At 36.1% G+C, this 12734-nt stretch overlaps 1 protein-coding gene across 9 annotated transcripts in view; it reads right to left on the reverse strand.

Moving 5' to 3' along the window:
* Nucleotides 1–12734, reverse strand: part of ALB (albumin) — a 134360-nt gene that overhangs the window by 84595 nt on the left and 37031 nt on the right. The window contains exon 1 of one of the 9 annotated variants that reach the window (XM_035004831.1): nucleotides 10531–10750. The exons of the other annotated variants lie outside the window; for them this stretch is intronic. The gene's annotated coding sequence lies outside the window, so the exon portion shown is untranslated. Of the gene's footprint in view, nucleotides 1–10530; nucleotides 10751–12734 lie in introns of those variants that run through there. 9 annotated transcript variants of the gene reach the window in all.

Below are 12734 nucleotides of genomic sequence, written 5' to 3' on the forward strand. Positions count from 1 at the left end.
GAGAGTAGAACTTAAGAATTCTAAATAAAATTAATTAATTAATTAATGAGATGATGGATGTGATAACTAGATGGGGAGAATCCTTTCACAATTATACATTTATCAAATCATCACGATGTACACTTTAAATATCTTACAATTTTATTTTTAATTATACTTCAATAAAGCTGAAATTTTAAAAATGAAAATGAAATAATAATAAAGTTTAGTAACTTTTCCACCTTAAATTTTCAAAAGTTTTATTAAAGCTTTTGAAAATGTTGCCATCTAGTGGTGTCAAACTTTTTTTTAAAAAAGTTAATAATTAGTTAATCATTCACCCATGTTCCCTAGGAAAAGTTTCCTTAGCATTTTTCAAAGAAATGTTACACTTGTGCCTCTGCTTTAAGAGAAAGTACTCCGGATTTAGGCTACTGGGTTTTAGAATTTCACTTCCAAATGATCAGAGGCAAGTTGCTTAATCTCTCTGTAAACATACATAATAATAGTACATACCTCCCAGGATTGTTAAGGAGAATTAATGGGAAAATCCATAGAAAGTTGTTTAGCACAGTCTTTGGCTCATAGTATACACTCGATAAGTAGTATTTATTCTATTACTTTATGGGGAAAGACTTGCAATCTTTGGGCTGTCCACGGACTTGAAGTTTGAGTGATACAGCACTTAAAACTATGGGACTTTATATTGTCAATTCTGATTACAGTATTATACTTTTTTCTCGGAGTAGTAGAAACATTGTATTGGCATAAGGTTGCTATCTAGATGGCATGTATTAATGACTGGTATTATCTAATTTTGAAAGATTCCTGAATCAAACTATGATTGTGATTTACTGTTAAAATGTTTATAAAGTATAATTTACCCCTGATTTGGTCTGTTAGCTATTCTGCAAGAAAATATAAATCATTCTATGACAGCATGAATGAAAGTAAAGGAAAGGCAGCTTCACTAGTTGGCTAAAAAACTTCAGGCTCATATAAGATGCAGTCAGCCCTAAAACTGCCTGTCAAGAATGCAAGGCAGATGGAACTGGTCCTCTTTATTTATGACATCCTTTGAGCTCTAGTAGTGCTATGATTTATTTTATTCTTCAAGACAGTCGCTGAATCTTATTTTAACTTGATTTCACCTATCCAGTGAAGCATAAATAGTGTGATTTTAAAAATACGTTTGACAAAATTGTCTCCTGAGATCTCCAAGGATATGAAGACAAAATGTTAGTCCAATCACACCAGTATCGAGAATGTACAGCTAGGCATCCAGCAATATTCATAATATTAGTTTGTGGACTGGAGTCAGTTTGGAGGGTAAAACATGCCACAAGACTCTGTCATGAACACCTCTTCTCTAATATTTTTATCAAAACCTTGGATGAATAAAGCATGCTTTGTTTAAGTGGCAGAAAATTCTGGATGGACTGACATGGTAAATAGCCTGTAAGATGGCCCCAGTGATTTCCTGCCTCCTGGCATTCATACCTTCATGTAATCCCCTCCCCTTGTGTGTGAACTGGTCCTAATGACTCACTTCTAATAAATACAATAGAGCAAAAGTGATGGGAGTCACTTCTGAAATTAGATTACAAAGAGATTATGGTTTCCATTTTGCATCTTCTTTCTTATTCTCTCTTGCTAACTTGCTATGATGGACTCTAGCTGCCTTATGGAGAGGCCCGTGTAGAAAGGAACTGAGGGAGATCTGTACCCAACACCTAGTGAGGAGCTGAAACACTCAGTCCAACTAGTGAAGCTGTCTTTCCTTTACTTTCAAAACACATAGCCTATGAGGAACTGAATTCTGCCAACAACCATGTGAGTGAGCCCAGAACCAGATCCTCCCTCAACTTAGGCTTCAAATGAGACTGCAGACCCAGACAACACCTGCAGCCTGGTGAGGGACTTTGATGCAGAGGCACCCAAATAAGCCAAGCCCTGGATTCCTAACCCACAGAAACTGGGAGATAATAATGTTTGGTATTTCTTAGCCACTCAGTTGTGAGCTGATTTGTTATACAGCAATAGATAACCAATAAAATTCACCAGGAGTCAGCGAACTATAGTCTGTGACTAAATCTGGTCAGAGGTCTGCATTATATGGCCTTTGAGCTAAGAATGCTCTTTACATTCAAGAGATTCCTTCCTTTCTCTCTCTTTTTTTCTTTCTTTCTTTCTTTCTTTCTTTCTTTCTTTCTTTCTTTCTTTCTTTCTTTCTTTTTTCTTTCTCTCTTTCTCTCTTCCTTCCTTTCTTTCTTCTCTCTTTCTTTCTCTCTTTTTCTTTCCTTCTTTCAACTTTCTTTCTTTCTTTCCTTCCTTCCCTCCTTTCCTTCTTTCTTTTTTGGAACATGTAACAAAGACCTCTGGCCCACAAAGCCTAAAATATTCATGATCTAGATTTTACAGATCTAGATAAAGCTCACCAACCCCTGCAGTAAATAATATGACTGATAAAAGAATCAAGATTCAAAATGATTACCTTAATTGACTAAAATAAAGAAGTAAAGTAGATGAGATAAAATTTGGCAGTAGTTCAGAAAAAGTTCTGCCCTTAAGGTGAAAAATTCAATCTCAGAAACATAGGATAATGATCCTGTGAAAACAGAGAATTTTAGTAGACCCCAGGCTCACAAAGAGCTAAAATATAATGTAGATGTTTAAAAAGGTTAATATAATCCAAGATTGCATTAACATAAATATAAATCCAGTTCATAGAGAAATATAACCTTAAGACTATTCTGCATTTGTCAGACCACATGCAGAGTACTTCAACATAGATCATTTAAAAACTAGAGACAATGGAAAAGGCTTTTATATTTATTTTGCTAGAAAAGGCTTTTAAATATATTTCTTTAAATAATTGCAAGATACAATTTTTCAAACCAACATGATAGTGGAATCACTAGTATCCAAAATTAAGCATTTTATCTGTATTAATTTCTCTATTTTTTTACTCGATTCTTCTTCTGATACCAATTTGTATTATATAATATGTTTATTCTTGTCTTCCTGTTTTCTTTCCAAGTATGCCCAAAGTTGTAGAGGGGAAGGGAAAGACATCTAAGGACATACCTGTGTTTGACTATGGAGGTGGGAGATGGTTTGCATATTTAAGGGTATTGTATTTTATGGCGAGGTGTGGAGAAAAAGGAACCTTCATGCACTGTTGATGGGAATGTAAATTGGTGCAGTCACTGTGGAAAACAGTATGGAGGTTCCTCAAAAATTTAAAAATAGAAATACTATATGATCCAGTAATTCTACTATTGGGTATTTACCCAAGGAGAACAAAAACACTAATTCAAAAAGATGTATGCACCCCTATGTTTATTACAGCATTATTTAGAATAGCCAAATATGGAAGCAACCTAAGTGTCTATCAATAGACTAGCGGATAAGGAAAATATGGTGTACACACACACACGCAGAGAGGAATATTACATAGCCACCTTTGATAAGATCATGGCATTTGAGACAACATGGATGGAATTAGAGGTTATTATACTAAGTGAAATAAATCAGATTGAGAAAAACAAATACCATATGATTCCACTCATAGGTGAAATCTAAAAAACAAACAAATGAATAAACAAACAAAAAGCAGAACCAGACCTGTAGATATAGAGAATAAACTGATGGTTGCCAGAGGAGAGAGGGGTGGAGGGTTGGGCAAAATGGGTGAATGGGAGAAGGAAATGCAGGCTTCCAGTTATAAATAAATAAGTCACAAGAATAAAAGTCACAGCGTAAGGAATGGGTAATAGGGAGGTAATGGAACAGATGGTAGCTTCCCTTGTGGTGAGTATAGCATAATGTATAAACTTGTCAAACCACTAGGTTGCCTGAAACTAATGTAACATGTGTATCAACTATATTCAAATAAAAAAAAAAAGAGAGAGTACTGTATTTTATAACCTCCTAAAATCGGGTCTATCTCTGAGTGCCTATGTTTGCATATGCTGTACACATCTGTGTTTACAAAAGTATCCCAGAGTTTTGAGGTAAAAGTCATTGCAGAATAAAATGCACCCAGAAACAAACAAAAAAAAGATCATTTTAAACCAACTCTAAATTCACATTTCTACATGTCATGAATGAGAAGCATAGAGATTAACCAAGTATGTTTCAACTTACTTGGATACAAAGTGTTTTAAGACTGACCCGGGATATAATATACCCCAGAGACTCAATTAGCTCCCTTCTTTCCTTATTTACAGTAAAATCTACTCTCTCCTTGCTTTTCTAGAAAGCTACTGCAATTTATTTTAATTTTATAGTCCATGACTCCTTGTTTACTCTTACCCGTGAGAAATTGTTCTGAATGTAGTAAGCAGTGCCTGACTCACATCTAGTCAGCTTCCACACCAGCCAGAGGGAGGGCAGTCAAGGAGGACTAGTGATAAAAATAGCTTTTGATGCTGAACCTTGGAAAGCAGAACTGTGGAGGCACTAACAAAGTTCCTTTGGGAAGATTATTTCTCCCCCAAAATGAGTGAAAAGTGATTGCTATTTTCATACTCTAGAGGGAGGTGCAGACTTGCACGAAGCTGACTCAGTGGTTAAAAAAAAAGCAAAAGAGAGATTAAAGGAAAAGAATAAACACACCAAAGAAAGGAAAGAATTGGAGTGATGACATTTCTGCTTATATTGAATCCCTATTTGAATAAAATTACTTAAATACTTAAGGTTAAAATTTAAATTTCAAGCCTCCATTTGGGTAATGCTTACCTTTGACTTTATTTTTTCTACTAGCCCAATACTGGTGGCCGTCAACAGTAAACTTTATTTAATATTTATGTCAGAGATCACGATACTCAAAAACCAAAAAATCCTTTAACTGCTAAGGGTGTAGATGGAAATCACCATATGATAAGCTTTTTAATTATGAGTGTCTGTGTAAACAAATTATTTCTTATAAATTTCAATTTGATCATGAGAAACTAGGAGATGCAAATATATATATTCTCATATATATATAAATTATATACATAATATGTATATTATATATATATTCTTTTTTTTATTCTTATGTTAATCCCCATACATTACATCATTAATTTTAGATGAAGTGTTCCATGATTCATTGTTTGTGCATAACACCCAGTGCTCCATGCAGAACATGCCCTCTTTAAGACCCATCACCAGGCTAACCCATCCTCCCCCCCTCCCCCAGAACCCTGTTTGTTTTTCAGAGTCCATCGTCTCTCATGGTTCGTCTACCCCTCCGATTTCCCCTGCTTCATTCTTCCCCTCCCGCTACCTTCTTCTTCTTCTTTTTTTTTCCTTAACATATATTGCATTATTTGTTTCAGAGGTACAGATCTGAGATTCAACAGTCTTGCACAATTCACAGCACTTACCAGAGCACATACTCTCCCCAGTGTCTATCACCCAGTCACCCCATCCCTCCCACCCCACCCCCCACTCCAGCAACACTCAGTTTGTTTCCTACAATTAAGAATTCCTCATATCAGTGAGATCATATGATACATGTCTTTCTCTGTTTGACTTATTCTTCTAAATTGTTTTAATAATTGAGGGGAAAAAAGAGAAAATCAGGAATGAAGTGAACCAGTAAATTAACCTGCTTGCTCAAAAGGAAAATTACAAGCATATATGGCCAGTCTATTTGTATATTTATTACAAAGTAATTCACCAGAAATTATTCAATGTCTTTAATGCATTTAAAAGATGACTCTTACTGCTCAATGTGATTTCACTTTTCTGAAAATTGAGAAGCCACATGTCCACAAAATACTCTTTTTGTTTGTTTGTTTTAAAAATTCTATTTATTTATTTGAGAGCAAGCATGAGTGGGGGTGGGGGGCAAGGGGTGGACAAGCAGATTCTGTGCAGAGCCCCATGGGGGACTTGATCCAACAACCCTGAAATCATGACCTGATCCCAAATCAAAAATCGGAGGCTTGAGCCATCCATATGCCCCAGAAAATATTCTTTTTGGTATGAGGTATATAGTTATGTAGCTATTCCAACTTCATTTTGAATTTGAGTTTTCTCTGCTACCATATTTGGCCTTAGCAGATTCATAGGTAAATTAGAAATGAAAATGCCTCTAAAATTAGCATTGCTTGATATATATTTTATCACTTTATTATTAAATATGCCATGATTTGTATTATTAAATATCATATTGTTATAAATTTTATATCCATACAATGCAGAACTTTTTTGTCCTGATTTTTATGATGTAAACAAAATAGCAGTAAAGGAAATGAAATATTGGTATGCCCTTTTAATATAGTCACTGTTTCCTTTCCCTTGTTCTTTTATTTTTATGCCCATATTCATGCATATTTTAAATTGTTGCTTTCATAATAGACAAAGTGTTATGCCTTACCTTTGTCACTTAAAATTATGTCAAAACTGTTTTTCTACTTGCTGTATGGTTCCTAATTATCATCTTAATGTGTAGATACTCAAAGACATTGTAAAATGAGATAAGGTATCACTTGTGGAAGGCCAGGTGACTAGCCATGTCCACAACATGCCACTTACCTTGGTAAGTTTTTCACTGTTCCCTTCTTTACAGACTGGAACACCCAATTTGTTCCTTGCCCCAGAATTAATTGGATACAGGGATATCAATTCATTCTATCAGTCCTCTGAGACTGACATATGATGAGACTAAAATAACAATTTATTAATTTACAATGGGAAGTAAAGGTACAAACCTACATCCCTGTGTTTGCTTTGACCTATCACATTTTCTCCCTCTAGGCAGGCTACATGGGAGGTTGCTTGATTAGAATGGACTACAAACACTGAGTCTCTAATGTAATTAAATGCCTGTCCCCATAATGGCTTCAAGTACTTCTAAGCAGGGTATTAAAGTCCTAATCAGTGTTGAATGGGCAGACCTGTTTTGTCTTTAAGACTCCTCCTTTTCTGTTGCTTCAGTTGGGGAGCAACCCTGTCTTCAATTGACACGTTCGTTGGAAGTGTCAGTAAGTTCATTCTGGTTACAGTTATATTCTTTAGGCCTGGCAGCCATTTTCCTTCTTCTCACTTGATCCATTATGTTTTAATTTTACTGCCTCCTTGCAAAAATATTATTTTTCTTAAATCTTAGTTCTTGAAAAACACCTTACTGGGCACCTGGGTGGCTCAGCTGGTTAAGCAACTGCCTTTGGCTCAGGTCATGATCCTGGAGTCCCGGGATCGAGTCCCGCATCGGGCTCCCTGCTCAGCAGGGAGTCTGCTTCTCCCTCTGACCCTCTTCCCTCTCGTGCTCTCTCTCTCTCATTCTCTCTCTCTCAAATAAATAAATAAAATCTTTAAAAAAAGAAAAACACTTTACTTATTGTATCCATGTGTCCCAAATATCCCTTACAAATGGCAGCATAGTATTCCATCGAGTTTCTCCATCATTAGTCATTTGTAGTTTTCCCTTCCCCATCCTATGAAATTATAATGCATGTCATTTTCTTCTTCCTTGGAATTTTTCAAAAGAACAAATTCCTATGAGTATTAGAAAATAAAAAAGAGAAGACATTATGTAACTTTTTATATTACTACCTAATTACTACACAAAATGGTTTGAGCAGTTTATCCTGATACCAGCAAAATACAGCAATTTCAAAATAATCTCAACATTAGTCAATTAAATTTCTCTGAAATTTTACTACGTTAATAGGAATAAAACTAGAATATGTTGCTATTTTAAACTGCATTTTTTTGAGGTAGGCTCCATGCCTAGCATGGAGCCCAGCATGGGGCTTGAACTAGTGACCCTGAGATCAAGACCTGCACTGAGATCAAGAGTTGGGCGCTTAACCAACTGAGCCACCCAGGCTCCCAAATTGCATTTTTAATTACTACTGAAACTGGTCACTTTTGCATGTTTCATTATTAATTTTTTCTCATTAAATCAAATCACATTTTTTGTTCATTTTTTTGAGAACTTGATATTTAGCTTATCACTTTCACTGAACTCTTTATAAGATATAGATACTGTTTCTGTCAACATAGAGGCTGAAATTTCCCAATTTGTTGTTTTAATTTAAAATATCCAGATATAGGGCACCTGGGTGGCTCAGTCGTTAAGCGTCTGCCTTCGGCTCAGGTCATGATCCCAGGGTCCTGGGATCGAGCCCCGCATCGGGCTCCCTGCTCTGTGGGAAGCCTGCTTCTCCCTCTCCCACTCCCCCTGCTTGTGTTCCCTCTCTCGCTGTGTCTCTCTCTGTCAAAATAAATAAATAAATAAATCTTTAAAAATAAAAAATAAATAAAAATAAAAATAAAATATCCAGATATATTCTTCTGTGTTTTATAAACCTCTTCAAATTCTGTTCTGGTCATTTAATACATTTTAACTTTTACCTTTTTGATAAAATCTTCCTCATTCACTTCTCCACTGTTTATAAATACCTGGTTTGTCATATATTAAAATAAATGATTACATATAGCTAGTTTTCCTCTCCAGTATTGCTTAGGGAATTTATCAACCATCCTTAATTAATGAATAAATCCCTGCAGTCTCACATTGTACCATCTACTACCTAGACTTGCCCCTGAAAGAAGCAGCTCAGTTGCAAATCAATGCCCAAAATCAAAACTTCCTTTGTGAATTTTCATTGAAGCTCATATTCAAAACTTCTGTCTGTTCTCTTTGTTCATTATGTTTTAATACGTTTGACCTGTCTCTCACAATTGCAGTAGCATGGGCTTCGATTTCAGTTGTTCCAGAGAATGACTGCCTATCTTTTGGAAGTGCTCTCCACGAAACCCTCAAAAGTGATTTATTTAGATTGGGTCTTTCTGGGTTTCTTTTTCTGAATACATATTATATCATAACACATTTATTATGTCACATTATATTATATATTACATAATATTTTAGACACTTAAATTCTTTTGCATTTTGGTTTGCATCTCAGTAGTCTAAGGGAATCTTAAAATTAATAATTATACATATTAAAACATGTTAAGGATAATGTTCCTCAAAGTACAGTAAATTCTCTGTTACTTAATCCCTAATCAACTCAACAGAGATAAATGGATGGAAGGAGAGAAGAAGAGAGGGAGCAAGGGAGAATGAAAATAGAATTTACAATTATATTCATATAACTTTTTATAACATATAAATGAAACATAAACTATATTTCTTATATTATTTGTATATGACTACTGTTTGTACTTCTACAATGCAAGGCTCTCTATCATTCCCAATAATAAATACTGTATTAGATTCCAATCACACTTAGACATTCTGCAAGTGTAAGGTATGATTTCGTGTGTCTTCCAACCCTTGTATTCCCAAATTCTAAAAACAGGAATGTATAGATTTAGATATATACTGCCCAGGGCAACAAAAAGAGCCTTTCAACTATGCAAAGACAAGTCTTTTCCTGTTAGTCTGGTCTTGTCTGTTTCACTAAAACTCTTATGTGTTTCTCTAGATTGCCACAATGTTCATCAGTAATGTAGTACCTGAGTGGGGAAACAGTGAAAAAAATTTAGAACAGAAGACCCTGGGATAATGGCTCTAAAATAATTAAGGCACTTAATATATTATTGTAGTAAGGAGATATTGTTATAATTTCTCACTCTTAGTGTAATATATGTAAAAAAGGGAGGGGTGGGGACAGGGTGGAGAAAGCAATGGAATGCTATGATGCTTACACTACTCCTGGGTAAGCCCCATGACCATGTTTAAAGATCCGGTATTCACCTAATGCAGTCAGATTACTTTGGAGGACAATGATTTTTAAGTCTTCACCACCCTCAGCAAACATACTTAAAGGTGGAATTTCACACTTAGAGATTACAGCGAAGTTTTCTAGTTAAGACACTTGGCCAATACATGGCTTTGTTTGCAACAACAAAAAAGTCTTATTTGCCTTGTGAACATGGAACCAACAGAAGGTATTAAAAGTTATAGATAGTCACAGTTGATTTTATTATTTTGGATTTAACACGAACTTTAAAATCCTAATTGAAAAAAAATGTTTTAATAAGAGAAATCTGTCAAAAATATACACATACAAACAGCTTTGGTAATAACATGTAATTTAAATTCTCAAAAAGATATGACTTGCTCCTAAACATCCTGTAGGAAGTGATTTTTTTTAAATCTATTTGTTTTTAAAATATAAAATATTAATAATCATGCCATAAACTATCTGAAAAATATACTTTCTTAAATGTATATGACCTTCAGTTGAAGGAAACAAAACATCAGCCTTTAGATTTTACGCACTATTACATAGTTTTTCCATTAATGTTTCATCATGCCTTTTTCTAAATGTTCTAACTTCAAGTTGAAGGTTGAGGTAGAAGGCACAGAATAGAAGTTGCGCAAACTGTTGCCAATGTAATCTCGTCTTAAAAAGTGTTTTCAACAATGAATCCCTATTTCCAACCACCCCCAGTCTAAACTACTTCTCAGGGTCCTAGACTTTCCATACTCTGGAACTAACTTTGCCACTTTATTCCCAATAGTCCTCAGTGCCCTTCTTTTCTCCTGGTTGGGCCTATTAAATTCATGCATTCAGTAAATATTTGTTGAGTGCCTACCATGGGGCAGGCATCAAGCCACAATGTAGTGGTGGGCACAGGCTCCAGAATCAGATAGACCAAGTCAAATACAAGCTAAAATGCCACCTCCTGTGCGATTCTTTAACCTCCATTTGCCTCTGGTTTCTTATCTGTAAAAAGAGGATCATATAGTATCATAAGTTTATTGTAAAGATTATAGGAAATAATATGTGTCGAGTGCGTACAACCGTTCCTGACACCTAGTAAGCCCTCAAGAAACATTAGGTGTCATTAGGGAGTGCATAGTGTTTAAGAAAATCAAAGAATTGAAACAAAATTGGATAAGTGCCATTCCGGGGGGAGTATGGGGTGTTATGGCAGGGCCAAACAAAGCAACTACATTGTCAGGAAAGGTTTTCCAGAGGAAGTGACATTGAAGGTGAATCCTGAAATATAAGTTGGAGTGACCTTGGTGATAGCACAGAGTGGTCTAGGCAAGGAGAGCTATATGTGAGAAGGCCCAGAAGTACATTAACACGGTATTTTGGAGAAACTGAATGAAATTCAGTAGACCTGAGTAATGAGAGATGAGGACAGAGTAGGGGAGGCTGCAAGATCCAGATCTAGACGTTAATATCCAGGTCCATATTCTTTAAGAGAATTTCAACTTTATACTAACAATAATGAGAAGCAATTTGGGGACTTTAAGAGGAAAGGCGGGGCACCCAGGAGGCTCAGTTGGTTAAGCATCTGCCTTCAGCTCAGGTCATGATCCCAGGGTCCTGGGATCGAAGTTCCCTACCTCCCCCACCCTGCTCAGGCTTCCTGCTCAGCAGGGAGTCTGCTTCTCCCTCTCCCTCTGCCCCTCCCCCTCATTTGTGCACAGGCACTCTCTCTCAAATAAATAAAATCTTTAAAGAAGAAGAAGAGGAGGAGGAGGAGGAAAGGCAATATGATGTTATTTGGGTTTGAAAATAAATGACTACAGATTGGAGAATAGATTGGAGGAGAAAAGTGAGAACAGGATCATGACATGATCTACTATCTTTCAAAGGCCAGATATATACCATGGTCCTTGCAAAGCTTTTCTTTATAGCTTGAGCTCTCCTTGATCACCACTGATTGCTTTCTTTCTTCTAAACTCTAATAGCACTTTTTTGGGTTTTGTTTCTTGTTTTTTTTTTTTTACTTTGGCAATATATCTTTAAACCATAACCTCACCACAAGGTTAGTATATGAGGGGAGACATACTGAAAGAAGAAATATTCATCTGTCTTTCCAAGCATAACCCCAAGAAAGACTCACAACTATACAGGTGTTGCCTGTTGGATTCCTAGAAATAGTCTCAGATTGAGTTTAGTGCATAGGGAGTATTCATGGGACAAAGGAGTACCCATGGGATTGACATTTGTGGAAGAGAGGAAAAGGAAGCAGGAGTGCGGAAAGGAAGAAATCAAGCAACAGTCCCAACCAACCCCATTGGAACCTTTGGAGTTAGAATGGCCTCTCAGATGTCAAGGCCTTTATACCCCACATCAATCAGCTATTGGGTATAGGACTTCCCTGTGGCTCTCTGTAACTGAGGCCATCTTTGAAGGCTATTTATAGATAGTTCCTTCAGCAGCTGAGGCCTCAATCCTTCACTGACAGGGGATCCAGGTGGTATATCAGAGTGTCACTACATTGGGATAAGATAGCCTGGACTGCTTATTCAAAAAACCTGACCAAACCCAACAAAATCTTCATCAGACTTTATACATAGCCATCTTATCATACTTCCTAGTAGCCATGACCTCCTTTTCAGGAGAAAGATGAATTTCCAGTGTAAATAGACAAGTGAAGAGGAGGACTATGGAAGAGAGGAAAAAGAAGAAGCTGAGTTTGTACTGAGCTCCAAATTTAGCTAGAATATTTTGGGAGAATATGTCCAGGAACATATGTTAGATAGGCATTTGCTGTTAGAGGGCTATTGTCATCAACTAATCAGAGATACACAATGCTGTGAACTTCTGGAGTACTTAGACACTGAACTTCACCTGAATCTTATCTAGCATTCCCATAGGCCATGCACAGGACAAGTATTTTACGTGATGCTCTCATTCTTGAGGAGATAGATAGATAGATAGACAGATAGGGAGATAGATAGATAATAGATAGATAGATAGATGGATGGATAGATAGATAGATAGATAGATAGATAGATAATAGATAGATGATAGATAGATATAAACACACACATCTGT

This window comes from Mirounga leonina, unplaced genomic scaffold (genome assembly GCF_011800145.1).
Source record: "Mirounga leonina isolate KUSES-001 unplaced genomic scaffold, KU_Mleo_1.0 Mir_129, whole genome shotgun sequence".
In the NCBI taxonomy this organism is placed as follows: domain Eukaryota; kingdom Metazoa; phylum Chordata; class Mammalia; order Carnivora; family Phocidae; genus Mirounga; species Mirounga leonina.